The following is an 18658-nucleotide window of genomic DNA, read 5'->3' as shown; positions in this document are numbered from 1 at the left end:
ATGTGTGCCCATGCATCTATCAATCCAATGTTATCATGTTTTGTTATCAGGGATATTATACTTCAGTAATCAACAATTACCTGGCCTGGTGATGTAAAAGTCTAATTGCATTGTCTTCCATATTCCTACAGATGCCTTGTAACTGGAGATTCCTTCAAAACGATTGCCTACAGTTAATGTGTAGGGCACTGCAAGGTTGGGTGACCAGGGCCATCTGGGACTGCCTCCTGAAGGAATTAAGGTGTGTGAAGGCTACCTGTGTCCTGCATAACTTCATGAGGATGGACTCGATGATCTGAAGCTCACCGCCATGTGCCAGAGGAGAAGTCTGCTGCTCTGCAGGATGTTTCAAGGATGGGGTCCAACAACGCAGCAAGAGAGGCAATCCGTGTGCGGGAGAGCTTCACCTCCTACTTCTTTGAAGAGGGTGCTGCTCCCAGGCAACACTATAGACCACACTATGCACAACCAAAGGCTCTTTTAAGAGCCATTCACATTGCAATAAGAGTATTCTTCCATTTACTTAGCTATGTCAACTAGTTATTCAATTCCTAGTTTCTCTCCCTTTGATTTCTACTTCTCAGGTGAGGGTATTGTTTAGGTAAGAATGTCTGTACAAAAACAAAACAGGCTATTTTAAATTACCCATATTGAAAATTAATTAGACAAAAAGCAATTAGACACCCTATAACCCACAACTACACATTCACGTATCAATCTGATTGATGGATTGTGTTGTGCAGTAAACAGGCTCAGGTGTATAATTGTGGCTCCTTCCACCTTCAAAAATTAGGCAAGAGGGCCAACCATGGAGAATAGTAAGACACTTCATTATTTCTATAACTACGCTATATTGTTTGTCCTCATGTGTTCGTTCATGTTTTTCAGCATAAGGTACTCTGCAGCCACTTAGTGTGGTGTGGACACCAGGTGAGGCCACACACACAGATTCCTGTTGAACAGTCTAACTATCTTATTTTCCTCAATAACAGTCTCTCTCCTTCACTTCATCCCCCTCTCCCCTTCTCATTAAATCATCTAGGTTATATCAGCTGTGACGGTAAACCCCTCCCGCATCGGAACTGGCTACATAGAGGGCACAGCATGATCAGAGGTGAGAGGTCACTTGGTCAGGTCAACAGGAAGTATTATTAAAGAGATGCTTTACATTGGAATACAGATAGAGATGCAGTAGTCCCAGAGTTAATGATCCAAGGTCAGTATTACATTTCACCTCCTGATTATTATGATGACTAACAATGTTAGAATAAAAACAAAGCTTAACAGTCCGATGGCCTTGAGATAGAAGCTGTTTTTCAGTCTCTTGGTCCCAGCTTTGATGCACCTGTACTGACCTCGCCTTCTGGATGATAGCGAGGTGAACAGGCAGTGCCTCGGGTGGTTGTCTGGCAGTTGGTCAGGTATGCACCGGAGCTTAATTTCCAGTCTGATAGCAAAGGCTATGAATACTTATGTAAATAAGATGTTTCAATATATTTTAGATTTTAGATTCTTCAAAGTAGCCACCCTTTGCCTTGATGACAGATTTGCACAATGTTGGTATTCTCTCAACCAGCTTTATGAGGTAGTCACCTGGAATGCATTTCAATTAACAGGTGTGCCTTGTTAAAAGTTAATTTGGGGCATTTCTTTCTTTCTTAATGCATTTGAGCCAATCAGTTGTGTTGTGACAAGGTAGGGTTGGTATACAGAAGATAGCCCTATTTGGTAAAAGACCAAGTCCATATTATGGCAAGAGCAGCTCAAATAAGCAAATAGAAATGACAGTCCATCATTACTTTAAAACCTCTTCGGGATAGTGGGCAGTATTTTCATGGCCGGATAAAAAACGTACCCAAATTAAACTGCCTGCTTCTCGGGCCCAGAATGTAGGATATGCATATTATTAGTAGATTTGGATAGAAAACACTCAAGTTTCTAAAACTGTTTGAATGATGTCTGTGAGTGTAACAGAACTCATATGGCAGGCAAAAACCTGAGAGAAATCCAACCAGGAAGTGGGAAATCTGAGGTTGTAGTTTTTTCAAGTGATTGCCTTTACAGTATACAGTGATTTAGGGTTCATTTTGCACTTCCTAAAGCTTCCACTAGATGCCAACAGTCTTTAGAACCTTGTTTGAGGATTCTATGGTGAATTTGATGGGAATAACAGCCCAAGGAAGTAGGTGTCCCATTCTAAGGCATGGGCTCAGTCAAGCGCAAGGATTGGGAGCGAGCTGAGTTCATATTCACTCCTAAAGAGAACGGATAGGTCCGGTTGGAATTTTATTGAAGATATATGTTAAAAACAACCTAAAGATTGATTCTATACATCGTTTGACATGTTTCTACAAACTGTAGTATAACTTTTTTGACTTTTCGTCTGGACTAAGTAAGCATGCGCGTTGTGGATTTGGATAGTGAACCTAACGCGCAAACAAAATGGATGTATTTGGACATAAATATGAACTTTGTCGAACATTTATTGTGGAGCTGGGGTTCCTGGGAGTGCCTTCTGATGAAGATAATCAAAGGTAAGTGAATATTTATAATGTAATTTCTTAGTTTTATTGACTCCAAGATGGCGGGTTTCTGTTTGCTAGTTGTTGGTGTCTTCTGGGCTGTACTCAGATTATTGCAAATTGTGCTTTCGCCGTGAACCTTTTTTGAAATCTGACAAAGCGGTAGCATTTAGGAGAAGTCTATCTATAATTCTGTGCATAACACTTGTATATTGATCAAAGTTTATGATGAGTATTTCTGTAATATGTGTGCTCATTGTGCTCATTCACCGGTAGGTTTGGAGGGAAAACATTTCTTAACATTATGCGCCAATGTAAAATGGGGTTTTTGGATATAAATATGAACTTTATCGAGCAAAACATACATGTATTGTGTAACATGAAGTCCTTTGAGTGCCATCTGATGAAGATCATCAAAGGTTAGTGAATATTTTAGCTGTACTTTTGGTTTTTGTGATGCATCTACTTGCTTGGAAAATGGCTGTGTGGTTTTTCTTGTGAAGTTTATGTCCTAACATAATCTAATTTTATGCTTTCGCCATAAAGCTTTTTTGAAATCGGACAATGTGGTTGGATTAACGAGAGTCTTATCTTTAAAACCCTCACAAACTTCTACAGATGCACAATCGAGAGCATCCTGTCGGGCTGTATCACAGCCTGGTACGGCAACTGCACCGCCCTCAACCGCAAGGCTCTCCAGAGGGTGGTGCTGTCTGCACAATGCATCACCGGGGGCAAACTACCTGCCCTCCAGGACACCTACACCAACCGATGTCACAGGAAGGCCAAAAAGATCATCAAGGACACCAACCACCCGAGCCACTGCCTGTTCACACTGCTACCATCCAGAAGGCGAGGTCAGTACAGGTGCATCAAAGCTGGGACCGAGAGACTGAAAAACAGCTTCTATCTCAAGGCCATCAGACTGCTAAACAGCAATCACTAACTCAGAGAGGCTGCTGCCTAAATGGAGACCCAATCACTGGCCACTTTAATAAATGGACCACTAGTCACTTTAAACAATGCCACTTTATATAATGCCACTGTAATAATGTTTGCATATCTTACATTACTCATATCACATGTATATACTGTATTTTATATCATCTATTGCACCTTGCCTATGCCGCTCGGCCATCACTCATCCATAAACTTATATGTACATATTCTCATTCACCCCTTTATATTTATGTGTATTAGGTAGATGTTGGGGAATTGTTAGATTACTTTTTAGACATTACTGCACTATAGTAACTTGAAGCACAAGCATTTCGCTACATTCACATTAACAAGTGCTAACCATGTGTATGTGACCAATAACATTTGATTTGATTTGCTTATTTAATAGACCCAATCTGTATTTTGGTTTGATGAATGTGAATGAATGTCTTACAATGTAATGTAATTGTAGAAAAGGCCAGACCGTCAGATTTAGTATTTCCCTATGCAGCCCAAGTTTGTCCCTTTGGTTAGAATGTCCGACAACTTATTAGTCAATCACCCCTAACTTTCTATCCAATCAGAGACATTATGTTTAGCCTCCTCGTTGTAAGTCCCGCCTCCAGCCATTTCAGTGGAGACAGAGAACATGAATTACCACAGCAGAATACAGCTGCAGCCTTTAAACAAACTTAAACCTGCTATCTCTAATAAGTTGCTGCAGTTACCAGCAATGCAAACAACTCTGCATAGAATGACCAAAATAACAAATCGACCTAAATCTTCTTATATCTCAAGCATAAACATAACTGCAATGCACTGTGTGCATGACGCATAGAAAATATTTAGCCTGGCTAAGTAGCTAACATAGTTGCTAGCAACGACGATGCATAAACAATGACAAATTACAACTTTATGTAATTACTTTATCCCCCTAGAGCATACATACAGTATAATAAACATGACATATTCTTACTTAGTTTTAGATGCACGCACAAATACTTCTGTGGATAATCACTGTCTGTTCTCCTATACGGCATTATCTTTAGATGTAATACGAGCCTATTACATACAGCATATCATTTTAAGTCACTATTGTATTCACATCTATGTGAAGTCCTATTTCATTAAGTTTACATTGCATACTTAAGCTCATCTGATTAAGCCTTAATATTGTATGCATCTTACATTAATAATCACATTATTGTCTCCTATAATATGTTCCTCTTCTATTCCTTGTAGAAGCACATCCTACAGTTGTTCATTTAAGAACCCTAAAGAGTACCAGTACGTGGCAACCTAGCTTAGCTATCAGAACACAGGTGTAACCCTGCCCTTTTTTACATAATAGGGGGAGTCAGGGAAAAGGAAGGAAGTAGTATGTCAGTGGTCAGGCCGTAGTCGAAGGACTATGGGAAGGAACGGTTAAGAAAAATGAAATATTTAGTCTCTTTTTTTAGGGCTGTAACATTACACGATTCAGTACGGGGACCCCGTTTCGGTCCGCACTGTGAAGCTGAATGAATACATAAAAAGAAAAAAATATTTAAAGAAATATAAAAATACTTGGCCTGTAGGCTATGCCATTGCCTCGTGAGTAAATCTGATCTGAAAAAAGTCTGAGCTGAAAAAACATTGTAGGCTATTCAGTTAAAACAACTACAGCCTATGCGCCTGTTGTAATAAAAATTATAATCTAACTGGCGGATTTCAAACTATTCTTCTGACTGTTCAATTGGTTGCTGCCTCATATTTGTCTGGGTGGGAAAGCCCCAAGTCCATTCGGAACTGGTCCAACTTTTTAGACCTCTACTTAAGGCCCGACATAACAATCCCTGTCACAACGGACAATGAATGATGTCACAGAAACTGGACTTGGACAACAAATAGGGTGCTTTTTAATTTTGCGTATTTTGCCAAATAAACAAAAATGAATTACAGTAAGTGTTGGAATTCTGTTTTTCCGCTGTACCAAAACCGAATTGTTACCCCAAAACCGCAATACCAAGAACAAATGTCACGCAGCACTATCAACGCTGTGGAACGTTGCAGACAGAAATGTCATGAGTAGAGCTGACGTGATTCCTTATTCTACATGTAAGAGAGGCATATTTTTCTATAGTATATTTTTATCCACTATGTTTGCTTACAAAAAGTGACCCTGATTGGCTTCTAAGCACTTATTTGAATATGTATTAAAAATGTATTATCATTATTCTTAGTCAACAGTTGTTTCCCTCAGGGGATTGCAATGAGGCCATGCCCTCTTCCCATGGTTGGCTTTCCTTTACGACTATTGTTTATGACTGTGGATAGAATAGAGAGTGAGCTATTCATTTCAGGCTCTCGTATTAAGGCATCAGTGACACTAAATAGCAGCCATTAAATTATTGGCACACAAACAGAAACTCCTAATCTTCACAAATGTCAGCGAAGCACAAGCATGACTAAGCCAAATGATTGAGATCTGCATATGCATTCATTACGTGTCTACACTGCCACCCCCACCCATCAACACAAGGTTTGATAGTCCTCCAAGCCCCAGCTTCAATCCATGTCCTAGGTCTGAGACAAAACCTAGCCATCCTTGTTGATTTACATCTTATATCTCTATTTTCATTTCAGGCACATGTTATTCGCTTCCAGTGGCATCCTCCTGTTTCTGTCTCTGCCACACAATTTGGAAACTCATTGTAAGAACAAAAAATATCATGATTTTCCCCTCGATTATTTTTGGTCCTCTAGTATTCATTAGCACGTCTTTGAAGTAGTTTTCCTCTCAGTTCCATTGTTGGGAAGGCCTATGATTTGTTTTGTTATAAAGAAACATATACTACATTGTTCAAATTGAAATTGAAACCATTTTTTCTATATTTGAAAGTGCCAGCTTTTAACAACTCTTTCATTCCAGGTTAAAACATAAGTTTGACCTGGTTAAAACATAAAATAATAAAACTTATCTTAATATTTGTCATGTAACCCTCACACACTAGCATAAGAAGCATGAGACTTCACCAATGAATGCGACCAATGGTTTCACTGTGTAATCTCTCAGAGATTGAACTGCACAACTCATAAACTCTTCATACATCACTGGTTTTGCAGAGGTGTTCGACACCAAGACGCCCATCTTTGAAGCCCTGGAGCAGATCACTGGATACCTGGTTGGAAGTGAGTCTCTCTGCCACCACCACCTGTTCATATGGCTCCCCTTTATTCGGCCATCTGATGTGATATTCAAGTTAAAATCTCTAATTACATTTTGTTGAATGAAGAGGATGACTAATTCTCAAAAAGTATTGAGTTACATCCACTTGTTTCAAGTTCTGATTCATTGCTATCTTAAGAGTCGAGTTACGCCTCCCTTTTTTAAAAAATGTCTGCCTTTTCTAGTACCTTACATTGTCATTCGACTGCTGACTATGAGCCTCTGAACATAGTTAATGATGGTGATAATACTATCAGGAATATTCGTGAACACAACTGGATTACAGAAATTGAGGACATAATTCAGGTTTGTGCCTTTTTTTTCGTCCTAAAATTTTTCTTTGTAAAAAATATTTTGCAAATAAAAAAAGAGCAGTCAGATCAGGTTAAGAAACAAAGAAAAGGGGGGTGTGTCACGACTTCCGCCGAAGTCGGTCCCTCTCCTTGTTCGTTCGGCGGTCAACGTCACGGGCTTTCTAGTCATCACCGATCCACTTTTCAGTTTCCATTTGTTTTGTCTTTGTTTTCTACACACCTGGTTTCTAATTCCCCAATTACGTGTTCATTATTTTACCCTCTGTTTCCCCCATGTTTGTGTGCGTGTTTGTTTTATTGTAAGGCTGTATCTGACGGCTGGTATTATTGTTACCGGGTTTTGGTATTACACCCGTTTATTTCGTGGTACCGGTATTTTTCCAGCACCATAGTATCATGTTTATACTGGTGTTTTTTCTTGTATTAAATACCTTGTCCACGCATCTCAGCTCTCCTGCGCCTGACTCCTTTCACCAGTTACCCATAGCCTTGACAGAAACACGCACCCAAAGGAATGGAGTCAGCAGGAGCAGGTGCCCCAGCAGTAGGGGTTGAGGAGCGAGTCCAGCAGCACACTGCCATGCTGCAGCATCTCAGCAGCGCCATGGATCACGTGCTACAAACCATGGAGCGCTGGGAGAGAAGAGGAGTCCCTCCAGCATCTCCACCAGCACCACCAGTCTCACCATCACTCACCCCTCCTTCACCCGGGCCCAGTGGGATACGGCTCGCCCTCCCGAAGGAGTATGATGGAACGGCGGCGGGTTGTCAGGGGTTCTTGCTCCAGCTAGAGCTCTACCTGGCAACCGTCCACCCGGCTCCTTCGGACCGAGAGAGCGTCGCCGCCCTCGTCTCCTGCCTCTCAGGGAAAGCCCTGGAGTGGGCCAACGCCGTATGGGGGGAAGAAGAAGCGGTGTTGGACCACTTTGAGGATTTCACCCGCCGCTTCCGGGCAGTCAGACCATCCGCCTGAGGGTAGAGCGGCGGGTGAATGTCTCGTCCACCTGAGGCAGGGGACGAAGAGCGCACAGGAGTTCGCGTTGGAATTCCGGACCCTGGCCACCGGCGTGGGATGGAACGACAGGGCCCTGATCGATCACTACCGGTGCAGTCTGCGTGAGGACGTCCGTCGGGAGTTGGCCTGCAGGGACACCACTCTCACATTCGACCAGCTGGTGTACAACCTGCTGGCTACCCGCGGACGTCCAGATCGGGGTCTGTCGGTTCCATCCCCCAGCACCACCGCTCCGACGCCCATGGAGCTGGGAGGTGCTGCACTTAGGGCGACCGGAGGAGGGGCCGTTCCATGCACCATCTGTGGCCGCAGAGGGCACAGTGCCGGTCGGTGCTGGGGAGGTTCCTCTAGGAGTCAAGGCAGCAGGCAGGGCACTCTCGTGTCACCCTAGGTGAGTCGGCACCAGGCTCACCCAGAGCCCTTTGTTATTACGCCCGTTTATTTTGTGGTACCGGTATTTTTCCAGCACCATAGTATTGTGTTTATGCCGGTGTTTTCTTGTATTAAATACCTTGTCCACGCATCTCAGCTCTCCTGCGCCTGACTCCTTTCACCAGTTACCCACAGCCTTGACAGGGTGAAAGAGAAGGATAAGAGAAGGGAGACATTATTGAAATAAAGTAAAATGCTCAGCATTATATCAGGAACAATGTCTTTGAAAAAAATACAAATAAAATGTATGTCCAATCTGCAATACATGCAATAATATATCATGTGTTTTCTTATTTATCTCGTTTTAATCTTTTCTCTCACTAGCTGGTGTTCATGCTTAATCCACAAGAGGGCGGCAAAGGTGCAAATATGCAGCCTAATGTAATCCAGAACCACTCAATTTAAGGTGTGTAGTAGGCACGGCGTCACCACCACATATCTGGAGAAATTGTATATTTGAAGCATGGTTTTAATACGGTTGGCACATATATTCTTTCTCACAGGTCCATATCCATAAAGACACCAGCAATAATAAGAAAAAACACCTTCAAAAAAGAAGGTAACAGTCAGTATCAGTTTCATCTTGAAAAAGAAATAATAATTTCAAGACAAATGGGTTAATACTCTCCAGGACTACATTATATAGCACTAAAACAGCTCTGAATTAGAGCTACATCCATGTAAAATATTCTCTTGAGGACTACATTGTATTTTATAATCCAGTCATGCTGTCTCTAATGTAATATATTTAATGGAAACATTATGTTTCATGTGTGTACTGTATGCTGTACATCTCAATCTCAACTTGCAAGACAAGCACCTGTATTCACAAAGCGTGTCAGGTTAGCAGGGCTAGGATCAGTTTAGTATTTTATATCATAATAACATTGTATGGACACGGGGGACCTGATCCTAGATCAGCACTTATTTTCTGAGATGCTTTGTGGATATTGGCCCAGGACTACATTATTTAGCTTTAAGCACTGAGACAGAGCTTCTTACAGAAGTCAACCTGAATCAACCTGCCCGATGAGACCTAGCTAGAGGCAGGGCTGCTTGGCCATACTACAACCAAAATACTATGTTGTGTGCAGGCAACTGAGCTAGACAGAGCTTATTATGCACGTATGCGCTCATGTTTGGACCCGTAGTGTGCAGCAAGGTTAAAATAATACATGCTGAATGAAAATTCTTATTTTGTTTCGGTGGTTTTGGTAAGCAGTGTGTGTGGTGTTTTCTTGCGACGGTTTTCCCCCAGGAATTGTTCTGAGTTAGTGGTGCATCTTCTTTAGATCTCAAGATAATAATAATCACAATGTAGTGTTATGCTGTGTTTTGTTTATATCTTCTCGTTCCCCAGTTGAATGGAAGATCATGGTGGTTTATGATTTTGGGTAACCATTGGCTGTGTGGTGTGTAGTTTTCTGGTGGTGTATTCCAGGAAGTGTTCAGAGTTACTGGTGCTTCTCAACTGGATTCAGCATGCAGGAACTGGTGAGGCAGGGTGTGCGCAGCATTATTCTCACCAGCTGGAACCTCTCCCCCCCTGTCCTCCTTCACCTCCAAAATGCAAATGTGAGTGTGTCATCGTCTCTGACTGAGAGGTGTCTGTCTAAAACACACACACACCTGTGTGGTTCTTGTTCTTTTTGTTAAGGTGCCAAATTGACTAATAAAAAAGGAGTGAAAAAAGCTACAGCGTGAAATAAACCATCATCTTTGTTTATCACCTGAGGTGCTGGTGTAAAAAGTTAGTAAATATTTTCCTCTATTTCTTTGGGGACAGAGCTACATAAGAACATTGCACAGTCATATTGTTTAGGTCATTTTTCAGTCGTACTTGTCTTGACGTGTGTGTTGGTCATTTAGTAGACTCATATACAGAGTGGCTTCAAATCAGACCACATAGCTCTCTTTTTGGTGTTTTCTACTGACAGTGGTTTCCTTTTTGGTGTATTCTACTGACAGTGGTTTCCTTTTTTGTGTTTCGCTTCTTCTCCTGAACTCTCGCCCCAATAGTCCATTTCAAGTGTGCCTGGAAACCCCCTATGTGAATCAGCATGATTAGATCTTTGTCAGCTTCATCGACCGGGGTCCAGACAACATGCAACTCCGCTCAGCGTTTGACTGCAGGTGGGCACCTCCACCACTGTGTCTACCCTCTCTGTCACACTGAAAGTCTTTGAGTATGGGCCCAGGCTTGTTTTGAAGTGGGTGTGGGGAAACTGTGACAATGGGTCCGATTTGTATAGATTGCAAAGACAATGGAGTAGCCGGTACCTTGCTATTTGTTTATGATACACACTAACAGGTCAAAGCCTGCCGTTGCAGTACAACACACTACACTCACTGCATTGTAAGCTCCCATGTCATTTACTTCACATTTATTTAGACCTCTCAGGTCTTCATCAGGTCAAAACCTGCCGTAGCAGTACAACACACTGCTCTCACCTGGTGCTGACTCACCTGAGGTGTCTGAACAGTGCTCTGCCGGCCATCTCGACTCCCAGACGAGCCCCTCCAACACTGGTCGGTAGTGTGCCCTCTCCGACCACGTCAGATGGGTTTAAGGGAAACAACCGTTTATTCCAGGCGTTTCCAACAGCGCAGCACAAAACACAATGGGAAAACTGCACAAAAGGAGCCTCCACCCACAAGGGAGAAATCTCTACGCCGCAAACTAACGAGCCAAACTGCCCACGGTATACACATACCGTATAAAAATGAAACAAAGCCTGTGGTGCAGGCACGCACCCCTTACAGCACAAAGCAGTAACAATCCCGCACACAGCCTAACCTGCAGCGGGGAAATATAAACCCCCCACAATCAGAACAACAAGACACAGGTGTGTAAAACTAGACAGTACTAAACGAAAAAGGAAAATGGGATCGGTGGCGGCTAGTAGGCCGGCGACGACGACCACCGAGCACTGCCCGAACAGGGAGAGGAGCCACCTTCGGTGGAAGTCGTGACAATTCCATGTGTAACTGTGTTGTTTTATGTGTCGAATTGCTTTGCTTTATCTTGGCCAAGTCGCAGTTGCAAATGAGAACTTGTTCTCAACTAGCCTAACTGGTTAAATAAAGGTGAAATACCAAATTGTTTTTTCTACTACCATGTGTGTCCCTAAGTTTTATGTCATTGGTGTTAACACCTTGAAAATCAGTCATTGCAAAGATATGCAAGGACCTCGAGCATTCCTTCCAGTGGCAAATTGTTATCGGGTAGGGTCTAAATTAAAGACAATTATTAGCTAATCACACTCTTTTAGTATGTCATAAATTTGAGGATTCCATTGATAATTTGGTGTGTTTAAATTTAATGTGTCATTGGTGTTACTCAATGAAGGGAAATTACATTGTGAGGAAAATGATTCATCGTTGTGAGGAAAATGATTAACCAGAGTCGCTGGAGGCCCCGGGCTGAGGAGCGTCGCTGGAGGCCCCTGGCTGAGGAGCGTCGCTGGAGGCCCCTAGCTGAGGAGCGTCGCTGGAGGCTCCGGGCTGAGGAGCGTCGCTGGAGGCTCCGGGCTGAGGAGCGTCGCTGGAGGCTCCGGGCTGAGGAGCGTCGCTGGAGGCTCCGGGCTGAGGAGCGTCGCTGGAGGCCTCCTGCGTGGAGCTGGGACCGGTCTCCCCGGACTGGGGAGACTTACAGGAGACTGGGTGCGCAGAGCGGGAGGAGGTGGAGGTGCACCGGCGGTCTGGAACTCAGGGCTGGCACACCCCGTCCTGGCTGAATGTTCACTGTAGCCCTGCATGGGCGGAGCACTGGCACAGGGCGAACTGGGCTGTGCTGGAGAGTGAGGGCTGCCGTGCGTAGAGCAGGCGCAGAGTAAGCTGGACCGAGGAGACGCACTGGTGGCCAGATGCGTTGCGCCGGCACACTTCTCCCTGGCTGCCGGCCATCTCTCGCCCGGCAACGCTGCGGAGCCCGTACTGGCCGCACCGGACTGTGCGTGCTTATGGGCGACACTGTGCTCATTTCTGCGTAGCTAGGTGCTCTCCTCGTCACCCGCTCCCCACGGTAAGCACGGGGAGTTGGCTCAGGACTCCACCCTGACTCTGCCTCTCGCACTTGCCTTTTGGGCCTATACAGCGCCTCATAATAGCGCCGATCTGCCTTTGCTGCCTCCAGTTCCTCCCTCGATCGCAGGTACTCCCCAGCCTGCCTCCAGGGTCCCTTTCCGTCTAAGATCTCCTCCCATGTCCACGACTCCAAACATTTCTCCTGCTGCTCCTTCTTCCGCTGCTTGGTCCTTTTTTGGTGGGTGGTTCTGTAATGGACGTCGTAAGGATAGGACCAAGGCGCAGCCGGTAAAGTGCTCATACTTAATTTATTCTATAAAAACACAAACAACGAAAAACAGTTCCATAAGGCATCCAGCCCATACAGAAAATAACCACCCACAAAACAAACCTCAACTAAATATGGCCTCCAATTAGAGACAACGACAACCAGCTGCCTCTAGTTGGAGGTCCTACCAAAAACCCAACATAGAAATAGAAAACTAGATTTAAACATATAAATAGAAAATATAGAACCTAAACCAAAAACACAAAAACACACAAAACAAACACCCCCTGCCACAACCTGACCAAACTACAATGACAAATAACCCCTTGTACTGGTCAGGACATGACACACCTATACAAAAATCACGAACACATAACCACAAACAATCTCCGACAAAGACATGAGGGGAAACAGAGGGTTAAATACACAGCATGTAATTAATGGGATTGGAACCAGGTGTGTAGTAAGACAAGACAAAACCAATGGAAAATTTAAAATGGATCAATGATGGCTAGAAGACCGGTGACGTCGACCGCCGAGCACCACCCGAACAAGGAGGGGCATCGACTTCGGTAGAAGTCGTGACACTTGTACTCATTCTGATTGTTGGTTTGCAATTATCTTACCTAGGTACAATGAAATGTTGCAGTCGCAGAAACGATCTTGTGACAAAATAGAAGTGTTGAATCTGTGTTGCAAACTCATTGAGACACATTGAAATTGATTATATTGACCAAATAGTAGGTTTTCAAGAAAGATTTTTACGTCATAAATTCAGCTCGCACTATGGACTAAGAATAATGGATAACCAAATATGTTGCTAGTTTAATTTTGTCCATCAGGTGTTACCAAATATACTAAATTGTAGGTATATTTGACACTGTGGTTATAGTAGCCAATATGTTATAGTAATCAGTTTCTAATTCCCCTCTTTCATTCATCCACTCACTCAGTTCCCCCTGGGGAATACAGGTACACCCTAATTTGTCATTTCTTGTGACAGTTTTATGTGTTTCAGCATAGACACCTTACAAGCACATCTCCCCACAATGTTGTTCAAACGACACATAGTCTGTCGATCGTTCCATTTTCCAACCAAGTTTACACAGTAAAATACCCCCGCATCTGTCATGGCTGACACACTGTGACGTATGACACACTAACACACCATATCTCCATCTCCCAAGAAAACACCTGACGCTCCCGACATGTCATAGGAGGGCAAGGTGGGAAAAGCCAAGGTGTTACTGGCGGAAATGAAGAGACCGCTAAGTCAGTTTAATATTCAGCGAATCATGCCGGCCTTACACACTTCAGCTTGTATAGGAATGGATCTCGGCCTTGTGTGTATACTGCTGGGCACACTTGAGTCATCAGGTCAATCTCTTCCACCTAGAGCAGATGGTACCTGCCCAATGGTTGCATTTTAATGTTAAAGCAAAACATTTCCCCTGGCGTTTGTGTGTGTGTGTAAGCACAGCCTACTCAGAGGAGGGGGAGGGGAGTGCATGACAGGAGCATAGGGAAGAACTAACGAGCAGTCAGAAGTCATCCTAGTCACGTCCCTTAAGTCATACCTCTTGCAAATATTGACACTGCATGCCACGGATGGGTGTCATTTGCGCTTGTCCAACCATGAGCCACCATGCCATTTCCTGGTTCTGTAATGTCCACTGTTTTTGGTCATTATTGCCAGTCAGATTTTGAATTACAATCTTATCAACTTCAGCAGAATTACATTAATCAGCATTACAACTGCAATAAGATGTTGGCATCTTCGTCTCAAGAGAATCCAGTAGAATCCAGTAGAAAGGGGGTGTCATGGCCAGCACATGAAATATATATTGTGTAACTAACTTATATTTTCCTCCATAACTTACATAATCCGCTGCATTACTCATGTTAGGTGGAAAGATCTTTGAAACCACCTAGCTACACATTGAACATATGATGGATGAAGTGTCATGAATTACAATAAGTCACATGTTGTATGTACACAAATGTTACACAAAACTTTAGTGCAATATTCTAAGGAAATTGTGTAAACTATGCACTGGCAAACTTCCATATTGTACTCCTATTGTTAGGAAATATAACAATTAATAACACAGGTTTGTTCATGCAGGTATACACTGGGGTTTGACCTCTGTAACCCTGATGTGTTTCAGGATTCTACCAGTTCATACGACCCCATCACAAGAAGAAATTTGAGAAATGCGTGGAGCTGACTGGCCAGGGCTGTGGCTACAAACCTGATCACTCACTCCAAGGATGAGAAAGAAACGTTGATGCATGTTGCCATCACTTCTGTCTCTAGCTCCACCTGCAGTCTGCTCAACAACAGTTTGCAGCTTAATAAAGGAGGCCATCACCTTGGAAACCATGGCTTGACTACAGAGGCGCATTTGCCAAAGAATCAAGTGATAGGTACAGCTGGATACATAGAGTGTATTCAATGAGATGAAACGTTCACAACATTCTAATAGAAATAAACTATTAGAGCTGACAAAACTCCTTACGTCAATTTCATATGCATGACAGACTGTTGTACATAATATACAGTGCATTTGGAAAGTACTCAGACCCCTTCACTTTTTGCACATTTTGTTTTACATTACAGTCTTACTCTAAAATGTATTAAATATTTTTTTTCTCATCAATCTACACACAATACCCCATAATGACAAAACAAAAAACTGTTTTTTAGAAATCTTAGCAAATGTATAAAAAATAAAAAACAGATACCTTATTTACATAAGTATTCAGACCCTTTGCTATGAGACTCGAAATAGAGCTCAGGTGCATTGCATCCTGATTCCATTGATCTTTCTATAACTTGATTGGAGTCCACAAGTGGTAAATTAAATTGATTGGATATGATATGACACCTGTCTATATAAGGTCCCACAGTTGACAGTGCATGTCAGAGCAAAAACCAAGCCATGAGGTCGAAGCAATTGTCCGTAGAGCTCAGAGACAGGATTGTGTCGAGGCACAGATCTGGGGAAGGGTACCAAAACATTTCCGCAGCATTGAAGGTCCCCAAGAACACAGTGGCCTCCATCATTCTTAAATGGAAGAAGTTTTGAACCACCAAGCCTCTTCCTAGAGCTGGCTGCCCGGCCAAACTGAGCAATCGGGGTAGAAGGGCCTTGGGCTAATTATCCCGCTGACCAACACAACTTGATAGTGTTGAAAACTGGACTGGTTTGCTATGACAATATTTATTTAATAATGTAGTAATGGGATGAAATGTCATTTAAAGTGGAACTGACAGCATTTGAACTACTTTGCAGATATGAAACAAACCGATAATATCAGTCAAATATCAAATTCCCAGTTTATGATGTTTTAAAATAAGTCCTATTTTACTCAAAATTCCATGGTGTACAGTAATGCATTATCTAGTATCTACTCCGATTTCAGAGCACTCTAGTCTGAGTGTGCCAGAATAACTGATTCATTTACGAATGTGAAACACCTGTTGAATATGACAATGTCAGTAAACGTCTGCAAAAAAAACCGTTATTAAATTGTTGCCAGCAGCACATTTAGTCAGTTAGTCACACTCTAGACAATATGAAAACAGCCTAATAATCTCTGCTAGGGTGAGTAAAATGGTCAGATTGAGGTGTTTTCTCCTTTGTGTCTGGAAGTAGCCTTGTCAAAAGTTAAAGGTTTCACACGCGGGTATAAATTACTACTAAAGGACAATAGGACACACAAGTGAGTATAAATGTATCAACAGTTGAGTCATCTACTTTATTAAATTACAGTCTGATGCGCCTAGCATAGGTGAATTCAATTTCAATAGTGCTGCTTTCGCGTGTCCGTTCACAGCACACAGGCTACTAAAATGTCTGGCATCGGTTTTTAAAACGTGACACTTGTCGGGTCGCGTCAATTCGAATCTGGTATCAGAACAAAATAGTCAGCACAGAGTAACTTCTGATTTCTTTGTACTTTAATTAATGCAAACACTTGAATGGTAAATATGATGTTCGTATATACGGTCTCACTGTATCACAACACAGGGCAGACAGAGAAGAGGACGACACATCCTTTGTTCTTCCTTAAATACTCTGACAGAGATAGTTCCCGCTCACTGCTGGCCTGTCAGAGGGAGGATGAGTATGGTTTAAACTTACTCATCCTATCGTTGGCGTGCAGGTTGGTCCCAACCTCGTGACGCACTTCCTGTTGCCGGGTGTAGTTATTGTCTTTAGCAGTTGACTTATCTATAGTTTATATACTTAATATTGTAGCATAGCTTCTCTGGTATATTATATAGGTTATGCAAACAAATAGCCAGTTCAATCCTAACTTAATTAAATAACCAAAAAACTAAACCTGCAACAAAACACCATGAAAAGAAGAAACATGTAGGCCTATTACAGCAAAAAAAAAATTTTACCTTTATTTAACTAAGCATGTCAGTTAAGAATAAATTCTTATTTTACAATGACGGCCTACCAGGGAACAGTGTTCAGGGGCAGAATGACAGATTGTTTGACCTTGTCAGGTCAGCGATTTGATCTTGAAACCTTTCGGTTACTGGCCCAACGTTCTAACCACTAGGCTACCTGCCGCCTCACTGAGCAGTAACCTAGGCTGGCTACTCAACTACAATACATTTTGAGTGCACCTTATAGCAATGCTACATGAATAATTTATTTAGCACGCTAAAAACACCGAGCCTAGCGTTAGCTAGCTAGCTACCTACTAGGAGGATGTCATTGGAGGAGTAGGTGAGTGACTTTTCTCCCTCAGCGTTTCTCGGTGGCTTCAGCTAGAGATGCAGGTGACATTGGATTAGCTAGCAAGAAATGTTAATCGCTAGTTGTTCATCTTGTTGATGTGCATAGGCAACTGCGGGAGAGAGAGCCTACCTTTTCATGGTTGTTTAATCAATAGGACTGTGAAGTTCCCAGATATAAGAGGACTCCCGCGGTGTTTACACGTTTGTAGAAATCCATTCAGGTGTATTTTGGTGAATGCGTTCTAACGATTTATTTTCATATAGGCCAACTGTAACTCTTATTTGGCTATGGCGCACCAATCTTTTTTTGCTTCTATTATATAGTATTGAACTATAAAAATACAAGTTCCAATAATCTTTCCATTCTCCCAACGTATGCACTTGTTCACTTCCCTTCAGACTCCATCTAAGCCATGCCAACACCAGTTTTCTATTTGTGGGGAATAGGGTGCATGTGGATGAGGAAGAAAGATGAAAATGATTGGTACGTGTAACAGATGTATATCGTACTCTCCTTGCGTTGTGTTTTCTCCTAATAAATCACATCAGCCAGTGGTCCCAGTTGAGCATCATTTATTCCTGTTGTTAAATGAGAAACAGCACGGTAGTTGTGCAGGGCTTAATGATACTGATGGCTGTCGATGGCAAAAGCCCTTGCATCACATTTTCATACTGGGGTCACAAAATACAAAAATACAATACAAAATATAACATGTGTAAATACCTGTTGTTAAATGAGAAACAGCACGGTAGTTGTGCAGGGCTTAATGATACTGATGGCTGTCGATGGCAAAAGCTGTAGCATGAAGACAACTGTGTTAGCAGTGGGCTTATGTGACCATTACAACGGTGTATGCTAGCTAACACTTATCTACAGCAATCATATGCCAAAGCACATTCCACAAAGCCCCTCAATCCCTAACAGGTACCATATACCCACACATGTATAAATCAGTAACGTACAGCAAACTTGTACACATTGTAAAATATAAAACAGTATTCAGAACGTGACCTACCCCTTGCATCACATTTTCATACTGGGAAGACCTGACGTTCGCGATCTCCCCCTATCTGCAAGCGGGGCCAATCACAACACACCTTATTGTCATCAGTTGAACCAACCAATACGAATGCTTGAACATTAAGTACACATTGCTTTAGAGGCAAGTGGAAAC

At 42.6% G+C, this 18658-nt stretch overlaps 1 long non-coding RNA gene across 1 annotated transcript; it reads left to right on the top strand.

Annotated features, from left to right (window-relative positions):
* Positions 1–10018: 10018 nt before the first annotated feature.
* LOC115168803 (uncharacterized) lies at positions 10019–15235 on the top strand. The gene is made up of 3 exons (XR_003870750.1): positions 10019–10180; positions 10450–10563; positions 14893–15235. It is a non-coding gene; the product is annotated as an uncharacterized LOC115168803 (long non-coding RNA).
* The last annotated feature ends 3423 nt before the right edge of the window (positions 15236–18658 follow it).

This window comes from Salmo trutta, chromosome 30 (assembly GCF_901001165.1).
Source record: "Salmo trutta chromosome 30, fSalTru1.1, whole genome shotgun sequence".
In the NCBI taxonomy this organism is placed as follows: domain Eukaryota; kingdom Metazoa; phylum Chordata; class Actinopteri; order Salmoniformes; family Salmonidae; genus Salmo; species Salmo trutta.
This window is presented reverse-complemented; position numbering and strand designations above follow the sequence as displayed.